Raw genomic sequence first — 11,221 nt, forward strand, 5'->3', positions numbered from 1 at the left:
GTACGTCTCTTAACTGCGCACTTACCGGTTTATACTGCTGGAAATTGGCTTAAGTGAGCAGCTGTGGACCCCTCTGCACATTAACCACCAGTGCATCCTATTGGTCGTTATGGCAGATGTTGGTTGGCTCTAGGAGCTTCTGTGATCATGTGAAAGGATGCACAGGATCACAAAGGATGCACAGGACCGGTCAAAAGTCTGCCAACTCCTACTGAAAATCGTTGGTTTTTCAACAAGATAACGAACCCAAGCACATCTCAAGGTTATATAAGTACTGTATTATCTTATGAATAAGGAGAGAGATGGAGTGCTGTGACAGATGACCCGGCCCCCACAATCCCCCCCGACCTAAACTCTATAGAGTTTGGGAAGAGTAAGAGCAAGGTAGTCAACTTGTGCCCAGAACTTGTGAAAGCTCCTTCAGGACTGTTGGAGAAGCATCTCAGGTGCCCACATTTGGAAGTTGGTTGAAAGAATGCCAGGAGTCTACAATGCTGTCGTTGGAGCAAAAGGGGGCTGTTTTGAAAAATCCAAAATTTGAAAAAATTTTGAGACTTCTCTTGGTCATTGCAGTATTTGATATGTATTACATCATTGCCTCAAACCATTTTACTATAATCTAAAATAGTGATAAATACATTAAAAGCAGGTGTGTCCAGACTTTTGACTGGTACTGTACATGTAACCATTATGAACCCAGATCTTCTCAGATGGGGCTTGTACCTAATCCTCAACTCTGCTGAGATTTCACAGAGCTCCCCGTACAGATTCACAGAGGCTGGAGTTTGTGGTTCCCAGCTCAGAAATGCTAGCCCAGATGGGTTCCTGGTTGCCCTCGGAACACGGTTAAGTGTGTGAGTCACACCACAAAAGGCTGTCGTTTTATTCCGCTTTGTCTGACACGTCATGTGTCCTCATCACTGATGCCTTCAGCCAGCTTCCCCACAGCTATCTGCCCAAACAGGAACACATACTTTACCTGAGTCTCATTTCGTTACACCCAGAAGATTTCTACCCCCCCACCCCGCCCTCGTTACTACAAGCTGCTCCCCCAACCCACAAAGCTGGCTCAATTCTTCAGTATTTGTCATTAAAACATTCCCGTTTATAGTACATAAATGTCTGAAGGTCTGACATTCATTCTTTAAAAGTGCAGCAATAAAAGAAAACTGGGAATTTCAAAACAATGTGAAGCATATGATAGACTGTTGAGTTGAAGGTCCTTGGCGTATTCTGAAGCATTAAACACATTCCAGGTAAACAGACTGACATCATGGATTTATTTGACCAGAAAGGAGATTTTGGAGATCTTTTTTCCTTCAGTAACCCCAGGAAGGTCCCCAGGTGGTCCTGGAGTGCTCTGGGTCTATAGAACATTTAAAGAATTTTGAGATCTTCCCACACCTGAGATGTGTAAGAGGTGAGACTCCTGGAGCTCCAGGAAGGGTGAGCCTGTCACAAATGGAAGTTTGCCACCTGGCTTATCTGCTGTAGTTCTCCAAATTACCACTCTGGTCTTAGTTGGGTGAGCGGGACCAGTGTATAGAAAGCAGGAGAGCCTCAGACACTGGGGGCCCCCAGTGAAGCTGCCCCCAGTGAAGCTGCCCCCAGGATGTGCCCATAACCTGTGCTGATCAAGGCAGCCAGACATACAATCATCTTATTTGGTGTTTAACGATTTGTAATAATCAACTACTGGAGTAACAGTTTTCAAATGCACAAAGATAAGAATGTTCGTAAATTACAAAAATAAAGTGACGTTATAGTATGGACTAATTTTGGTTGTTAGAAATGGTGTCACTGAGCAGAAAGCAATACCCATAATCCCCTGGGATGATTGTCTGTTAGCCGTGTGGGGGGGGGTTGGGGTTGGTCGAGGAGCCCCAGCCAACACATTTATCTGAAATGTCTCCTCAAATTCACCTTCATTACCTCACTGTTGCTTTTGCTTCCTGCTTGATGACTCAAACCTTCTCCCACTGCCCCTCTCCAAGGTCTGATACTCGCCCTCCCCCCCCCCCCCCCCACAGCAGTCCAGAACTTTCCTTTTAGGGTCTCCTCACCCTGCACACACACACACACATGCCTCCAGGAATATAACATGTTTTTAAATAAACCCTTCCGAGTGGATGGGGGGGCTGGATAAGAATCAATGGGGTCGTGTCCCCGTTACCCTTCACGGCACCCAGCCCATGTTCCTTTGTTTACGCGTCTGACGTAGGTGCGTCGTGAGATGATGTCGCTCGTTCCCTGGTAGGAGAGGCTGAACTTGGACTGAGAGTGAAATCCCCAGGGCTCAGATGGAGTCCACACTGCTGATTTGAGGAATTCTGCGGCAGTAAAAGCTACGCGGATTGCGTGTGGCCTCACGTAAAGCGAGGAGGCGAGCTGAAGCCCGTAAATGCTTACGAGGTGTTTGGGAGCCGCCCTACTGGCCACTGCCCCTGTTCTCTCCTGGTGGCTTCTCCAGGCACTTTAATGGTCTGTCGTTAATTCCGTTCACTGGGTTTGTTTATGCTCTGAATTGGAGGCACACTTTCACGGGAGACCCGACACTGGATCGGATGTCTTGCGTTTGTGTTTGGTGGGGGGGGGGGGGGGGGTGTAGGTGAGGGTTGTACCAGTAAGCCCCTGCCGGCGGAGACATTGTGGCACCTTGTGTTTATAAACCTGACGCACTGCACTGGGTGTAGCTCTGGCCTGCGAGGTCCCTCGTGTGTGTGTGTGTGTGTGTGGGGGGGGGGGGTGGATTAGGTTTATATTATGTTGTGGGGACCAAATGTCCCCCACAGTGTAATAAAAACCTGTTATTTTGAAGTTGTCCCCACAAAGATCTGAATCAAAAAATGAAAAATGCCAAAAGTCTTGTATTTTGTTTGGTTACTTATGGTTAGGGTTAGGGCTGGGTTAGGGTTACGGATGTCATGTTGGGATTAGAGTTTTGTGTGTGTGAGTGCGTGTCTGCGAGTATGTGTGCGCGTTTGCATGCCCTGGGCTTGTAGTCTTCCAGAGCCATCCTTGTATAAATAGTCAGTGAGAGAGCACGCTCGATGCCACTCCGCCGTCCGGTCACGCTTATCTCTGTGGGGGTGGGGGGGCGAGAGCCTTCTGGGGGTTAATCTCAGACGCTGCAGCCAGCTGGAATCCTGTTCTGACAATACAGCCAGATCCTCTCCTGTTTGGCTCAATGCAGTCGATTAGAAGATTAGCAAAAGAGGCTTAAATAAGCTACTGAATGGTTTACATGTTTATAAGAGCTTTTTAAAACTAAACAGTGCAAGGTGATGTTAAAATTAGAGCTTCCTGGCACTTGGACGAGCGGCCGTTCAGGCAGAGGGGCTAGATCAGTAGCCGCTAAAGCAGCTGCAGCCCATGGCATCTGACACTGTCCAGCCCGGTTGGACAGACGCCGTTGATGTGCCGTTTGCTCGTGGTCCATCAGCAAACAGCTGGATTTTACTGGATTATTTTCCAGCTTCATGTGTTCCAGGCTGGCCGTTCTGGCAGGGCAACCTCGACTCTAAGGAATGTCCCTTAAACAAAGACGCAGTGAACTTGGCAGAGAGATGATCCCCAGTTTTGGTTGAATTGCCTCTTTTTACCCTTTTGTGTGCAACGGCTGGGTGGAGGAGTTCGGGAGCTGTCAGAAGTGCCCCAGATTCCCGCCGTGTGAGCCTGCCTTCATGGGTCCGTGGTGCACATCAGGAGCACAGTGTCAGCCTGTGTACTGTGAAGGCCACAGGTGGGAGGCCATCACAGGATCACATTCACAGTGACATGGTGTGTGTCTAGATCATTCTGACAGTGACCTGCAGAATGTCTACAAGACCATCACAGTGATATTTGAGGGTATTAAGAACACTTTCACAGTGGTATGGTGGAAATTGAGAAGGCCTTCACAGTGATGTGAGAGTGTATTGAGAAGGCCTTCGCAGTGATGTGTAAAGCATTGAAAGGCCTTTGCAGTGATGTGGAGGGTATTGAGGCGGCCTTCACAGTGATATGGGAGCAAATTGAGAGGTCTTCGTGGTGATGTGGAGGGTATCGAAGCGGCCTTCACAGTGATGTGGAGGATGTTGAATAGGCTTCCACAGTGATGTGGGTATGTCTAAAAGGCTTTCACAGTGAAACACTTTACACTTTAAATTTACTTCACTTATTTTAATGTCCTTACACTTATGTACAGTATATTGCCTCTTTCCTGAACAAATGACAGGCTTCCCTCATCCCATTAGAAACTGGAGCTTTTCATCTGAGCTCCTGGACCTCAGTGACATGAAGGCATCAGGGGAGACTCAGCTTACAGGAGATTATCTGGGGCTCCTCCTTCATTCTGAGATGACACAAATCCTGAACTTCCGTGGCAGCATTTCCACTTCACTGCATCTGCTTAGTCTCATCCTGGGGGGGGGTTACAGCTGTGTTAAAATGGCGGCCAGTAGTTGCTGCCAGCTCCACCCTTGTTCATTGACGCTTGGTGGGAGATTCCCAGCTTGACCTTCTCCTGAACTTCTGTAGACCCTAACCTCACCTCTCCCTGACCCACTCTTGACCCCTCCCTGATCCTTCCCGAAAGGTACCCTCTGAGGCTGGACCCTCAGCTCTCGTCTGAATTAAACCAGGATGACTGGCTGCCCCCAGAGGGAGGACAATGTGGAGGGAGCCACAAATGGCTACTATGAGTTTTTGTAATGTTGCAGATGTTCAGAATGTTTAGAGGTCCCACATGGAAAAAAAAAACTTGACTGCTGGCCAGGACTTAGACGCCAGTGCTGATTGGTGGTTTCTGGTAAATACAGAGGAAAGGAGACTGGAACAGCCAGCGCCTCAGAGCAGCTGATTGGCTGAGGTGCCTGGAACATCGCCATGGAAACCACAGCTGCTCTTTAGCTACAGAAATGTATTTAAATACACTATGAATGTGACAGGTGATCTTATGAGGGGAGGGGGTATCTGTTCTCAGGTGCTATTATCCCCCCCCCCATGGGAGGAACCAGGTCAATGAACCAGTACAGTAACTGGATGCTGGAAACCTCTGATATTATGGGAACTAGGATACTTGTCTAGCTACAAAAAGAATCTTTTAACATTAGTCTGACACTCGTTCATATGCACCCACCCAGGCGAGCATGTGAGTGTGTGAACTTCCGCAGGCCGCAGCGCCATTAGTAACGCCAAACTCCACCGCGGGACAGCATCATTTGTCATAAGAAAGCTTCTGGAAAGTTCCCTGTGAATCCGTCCCGCCGCACACTGTTTATCTGAAACTGGAAAATCGAGCTGAATCGCCACAAAAAGATGTACCCGGGCCGACATAAATCGTGCTGTTTATAGTGCTCTGACACTGCTAATGGTCTCCGTTGCTGAGGGTAGGGTGATGAGTGCGTACTGCCAAAAGGTGACCCGTAAAGACCTCCCAGACGGCCGACTCTGCCACACAACACCTCAGAGCAATATGGGGGGGGGGCTGCGTTTCCGTTTTGTTTTGACTTCAGGCTGTAGTGTCACCGTTAGAGTCATAGACATCAACTGAAGCTTGATGGTCCACGGCCCTGGAGATCTTTTAAGGAACTGATTGTACATGAAATATTCCACAAACATTTCCTGTTGGTTAAATAGAGAAAAAAAATTGAAAGGTGCTCTGTGTAGAAGAGTCAGCGAATATCTGAACTGTTTATGTCACCGCCCATGTTAATGTCCTTCATCCACGTGGCAGAAAGGATCTACTGCTACAACTACTGTCAAATTTCACAAATTCAAGGCATTTTTAAAAATGCTGTCATCCAATTCTCAGTAGTTATCCGGCTAAGCAAGAAATCCTGCTTTCTGAAACGGGCCCCAGTTCTGGCTCAGTTAATTGTTAGCCATTGTTAGCAATGTCAGTTGATAACAACATATTAGGCGGTATTTTGTGTAGGCAAACACTGTAGCAACGCGTACAGAGAGTGCGGTTGGCCAGTACGGTGTGCATGACCGATTTAACTGAAACGCAGATAAGACATAAGTGGTAATAGACAGTATAAAACTACAGTTTTAACTCCTGTTGATAAATGGTGCAGCCATGTTGAATTCTAAGGTCGGGTTACAGAGGTTCCTCTGACTTTCCGACTTCAGGAGGGCGTTCCAGTTGAAATTTCCAACCAGGAACTCAGAAACTCTGACTTCCGAGTTCAGACGGAGCGCAGCTTGTGTCTTTGGGGTGCAGGAAAAAAAAACCCACAAAAGACATACGAACCGAAGCTAAATAAGATGCAGACCACCACCTATCACCCAAAAATCAGCAAAATACAAAGAACAGGCCAATAGGTGGGTACATATAACACATCACTTACAGTCTAGGTGTTTTGCAGTCTATACCTGAACAGACTGTAAAATTCATCCATCCATCTATTCAGGGTCGCAGGGTCCAGAGCTCATCCCAGAGGCTACGGGCACAAGGCAGACTGTAAAATTATATAATCAAAAACTAATTTTATTGCATAGCTTGAGTATGATGAATATTTGCATGTGTATTGTGTATTTTAAAATTTTATGCTTTAATGGCAGGCATGCTGAGAGATGTAAGGGAATGTGTGTGGGTCATTTTATGGTGTAAACCTGGCTGTCATTTTGCGTAACAATCAATTTCCCGAACTCTGTGTGTCAATTTGTGATCAGTACTTGCCACAGAATCAGTACCAACGGTACCTCCTCCTGGACACCAAGGAGTTAAGTCCCTTAGGTGGGATTTGGGGTAGGGGACACAGGTGTGCTCTTGCCAAGCACCTACACCCCCCTTCACAAGGTGAATTTCCAAAATGTTCCGAGTGCCATAGAATAGCCCTCACTAAAGGCTTTCTGAAAAAACAACATAATCACCCCCCCACATCTATGTGTAAAGTCATACACAGATGCTGCCACACTCTTGAAAAGTCACTCACCCTCAGGTATGATGTTATTTTTTTTTGGGGGGGGGGGGGACATGGCTCAACAGGTCTGGCTGTGCAGCACAGGTGCTATTTGGGCTGGCAAATCGTTTAGTCCCCCTGCTCTTTGAACTGGAGCCTCAAAGGACTCATGGCTGGGGTGTCAGTCAAAGATGGAACAAGCCCCCCAGCACAAAAAGGCACAGAAGCTGGGGGGGACTCAAAAGCTGATCTTTGTGCTGCTTTACTAGGAACATGAAGATTAAATACAGACTCTTGTGTAAAGTAGGGGTGTCCAAGGTTTTCGATGGCCCTGGACGGGCATATCTTGTGCAAAAACTTCACGGACTTGTGGATTATGCACAGATAATAGGAAAACCGTCAAAGCCATAGCTTGTTCCTAACCGCCACTGTAACAAATCTCAGATGCACTGACATTTAAGTTTCCACAGTATAAATGGTACTTAAAATGATACTTAAAATCAGTTTGTTGTCATAAAAAATGTAGTGCCTTGAAAATATTTAGTGTAATTCTGTAAATGAGCCATCCCCTCGCCCAACTCCCCCGCATCCTTGCCCAGCGATAAACGATACACGGCTGCAGCATGTATATTGTAATGTACGTAATGTAATGTAATGTATTGGAAGGTGAGAAGTTTCGACCGACTTCACCAACTCTGTACGCTGCATGAGTACGTATAAACACAGTGGATGTGTGGAGGGGGGGGAGGAAAACAGTAAATCTCAGAGGTGCAAAATAAATACAGCATTTTATTGGTGTGTAAATGGTATGGAAAATGGGTGGATGGGTATTTTACTAGGTAAAAGTAACAAAAACACATTCATCTTCAGTCTTCCCCAAGTGCTCACAGAACAGAATATCTAAAAACAAAGACCTGCAGGCCAATCACCCACTGTATTTTACACAATTATTGACTTTAAAAGTTTGTTCCCTACATCTGGATGTCTTACCTTTATTTATACATCTACATGTTTGTTTATTGATGAGACATCTTTATTTCTTCTCTGTTTTATTTTCATTCTGTTTATTGTTTTGTGTATTCATGTCTATGTTTAAATTGTATATGTCATTCCGCCACCTGCACCAAAACAAATTCCTGTTTTGTACTTGGCAATTGTGCATTGTGATTCTGTCAATGCTGGATCAAACAGTTCACAGTTACATTATGAGTCTGTGTTCGCTTAGAGTGATACACTGTTGCAAACAGAGCCGTCCTTGAGGCACAGTTGGGCTTCCTTCAGTCTTCCCCTTTCAGCCCCCTCGCTACGCCCTTATCTCTGTTTTGATGGCGTCGTAACCACAACCTTTCTTTTTTTTTCTCCGAAAGGCATTTGTGAAGTGAAGAATGGAACCTTTTATCTCTGTGTTTCCCATCCCAGTCCTTGGAGGACACGCACACAGTCCATGTTTTTGCTCCCTCCCAGCTCCTGGGGATTGTCTGGTAGGGAACTAGGAGGTACTAGGGACCAAAAACGTGGACCGTCTGTGGATACCTGAGGACCGGTTTGGGAAACACTGCTTTATCTGATCAAAAAAGGGGGCATCGGGAGAGCCGGCCTATCAGGAACCAGGCCTGAGAGCAAGATATTGAATGAGACCTGAACACAGCTGGAAATCAGTGTGAAATCAGTGGCATGGAGCCGTTTACCATATCAAGGTCAAGGTCCTTTGCATACCATGTTTGGACACCCTTTCATTTTTACGTTCTTCCTGGGGACTCAGTCACGCTCCCATCTGTACCCAAAAATGAGAGATGGACACATTTCCCACTTGGAAGACGGGTGCCAAGTTGACCCTTTCGTAAACAAAAGGAGTCTAAGTACTGATCTCAGCAATAATGGTATCCAATGGGCTGCTCCTTGCTTCTTAAATTCCATTCTGTAGGATGAAATCAAAAAAAGAAAAAAAAACTGGAAAGATGTTGGTGGAAACTCTGAAAAAGAGCCCTAGATTAGCGGCCATGGGTATGAGGAGGTTAGCCATAGGTGGAGAATAACGACATCAGGCGCAGTAACCGTGCGAGTAACTGTGCCAGTTTAGCTGGCATGAGACTGGCTAGTGGGCCGTCGAAGGCTGGCAGCGTGCGGGGAAATCCACCAAGGTCTGCCAAAAGGCAAACTCTTCCCACACTGCACACGCCCATGCTGACTGCCCGCTCGATCCTCCCTGCTCTCCTGTAAAGTAACAGCACTTCTGTAAACACGTCAGTTGAAGCTGTGCAGCGACAGCAGCCTCGGGCTTTCAGGCATAGCCAGCCTGAGAACATCTGTGCCACAAAATGCCTTCTCTGATTCCAGCTCCAGACCTACTGGATGTCTCTGCAGTGTCTCTGTACCAGCAAACACAAGGCAGTGTCCGCATTCATGGCACCTGCACGTCTTTATGTCATTGTCTAGTTTTACTGCCTGTAATGTTTGACACTGTGTTTAGTCTCTTTCTAGCCAAGTATGGCTGGACATACAAGGATTGCAATGCGTCTGTTCCACGTGGTCAATAAAGATCTTGCATCTTTAATTTTGGCATCTCATCCAGGCTGTACCCTAGCCTTGTGCTGCCTAGAATAGGCTCCATGTGACCCACCCCCCACATTATTCATTACTTGAACTGTATGTCTCATCTGCCCTGGATAAAAAAATAAAAGAAAAGATTAAGTTATTTTTTCCATAGCCATGCATTTCACCATATTTTGCTTTCTTCTGTGTGAGTTTCCCAGAATTGAAAATGGCTGTTTGCATAAAATGATGTCCGATTCCTAACATTATGTGTTTTATTCCCCAAAGAGAAGCCCTGAAGCCACCCTATGTAACTGCCTTTCTTTGTCTCCACCTTCTTGCATAACACTGGTCCCTGCACAGCCTGGGTGGGCCCTGTTTGCTGCGGTCATCCTTCCTAATCTTGCGTTTGCTTCTCTGTAGTGCTTTGGGAAGTGCGGGTCAAAGGTTCTGCCATTCTGTCAATGTTTCCTTCAACGCCTCAGTGCGTGGAAAAAAAAAATGCGTTAATCAGTGAAAGGAGGATCTCTGTTTTCATCACGGTTATCGAATAGTCACAGTGTTACCTGTCCATTCAGCTGGACATTGTGCTGTACACTGCATGGGACAATGTCGGTTAAGGAGTTTGCTCATTCCTGCAACAGCTATTCTTTGCTGGAGCTGAAACTAATAATTCATTTATTTAATCACTAAATACCTAGACTGCATCATGTGATTTAACTGGGTCCTGTGGAAGGTTAATGTGATTAATATGGTATTTTAACATTAGCACAATGCAGTGCAATATTCTACTAAATACCAACCAGGATAAGGGTATGCTGGCTGGCGGGCTTCCCTCATAATGGCTGGCGTGACAGACCAGCGCTCCCATGTGCGGAGTTGGCCATGGCAGCCCAGAAGTTCAGATGGAGCAGGAGAGGCTGTGGGTCAGGGGAAACTTCCGCTGTTTCCAAACAAAGGGATTAACGGTCACTCACCTACTTTCCGGATTTTTTCTCTGGGACCTTGCAGTGGCGTGCATCGGCAACCCGCCTACCAGAACACTAACATGGACCCTCACCTCTGACGCTGCAGACACGTCAGCCCCGGGACCACGGGCCGTCCTCGACATGGTGCTATGACGTGATCAGCTGACGGAAACATTTAGGAGGCGATACGGCGCAATTTGCCGCCATTGCCCGTGATAAACACTACGTTTTATTTATATTGTAAACGTCTGCATGACTGCTCGCCGCTACATGTACAATTTATTGGTTAATGTTAAACACTCTGACTCTCCGCGTTTAATGAAAATGTGGCTGGCTTGTAAACGCTGTGAATCTGGGGAGTCCTTGTTAAATTCAGTAATAGCACCGCACCATCTACCTACCTAACGTCATGTGACATGAGGACCAGTTTTTCATGTTTACCATAGTCTATGACCAAAGTTTTCTACTTTTTTTTTTGTTGTTGTTGTTTAGTATTTTTAGTCAAATTTCCAAAAAGTTAGTTTACATAGTACCTTTGTTTTTTTTTATCCACATAGTTAGGAACCAACTCTTGCCCCAAGTCAGTCCGAGTGATTTTTATAGGAAAACACCCATAACACAGGTTTGCATTAAAATGGATTCGGAAAGGAATTTACCATGTCTGAAGTACGACATCCGTCAGCAGCGGCACGGGAGCTGCTTCCAGCAGCATGACAATGACCCTCAGATAAATGCCGTTTTGTGTGGCTGGCAGGCCGGGGCAGGCTCTCCTGATCCGGGGAAAGTGAGGAGAAATCGGGGCTGTTAGCAGATAAAGACAAAAAGGCGCGTGAT

The 11,221-nt window shown here is 46.4% G+C and overlaps 1 long non-coding RNA gene across 3 annotated transcripts in view; it reads right to left on the reverse strand.

Moving 5' to 3' along the window:
- Window positions 1-4,146: 4,146 nt before the first annotated feature.
- The window catches only part of LOC111848407 (uncharacterized), a 10,146-nt gene continuing 3,071 nt past the window's right edge, over window positions 4,147-11,221 (reverse strand). Inside the window, exons 2-3 of one of the 3 annotated variants that reach the window (XR_002839300.2) lie at window positions 11,044-11,157; window positions 4,147-10,362 (exon numbers count right to left, since the gene is read on the reverse strand). This is a non-coding gene — a long non-coding RNA (uncharacterized lncRNA). Of the gene's footprint in view, window positions 11,158-11,221 lie in introns of all 3 variants that reach the window. The other 2 variants (XR_011984386.1, XR_002839299.2) reach the window with 2 other exon arrangements.

The sequence above is a fragment of the Paramormyrops kingsleyae genome, chromosome 20, assembly GCF_048594095.1.
Source record: "Paramormyrops kingsleyae isolate MSU_618 chromosome 20, PKINGS_0.4, whole genome shotgun sequence".
NCBI classification, from domain to species: domain Eukaryota; kingdom Metazoa; phylum Chordata; class Actinopteri; order Osteoglossiformes; family Mormyridae; genus Paramormyrops; species Paramormyrops kingsleyae.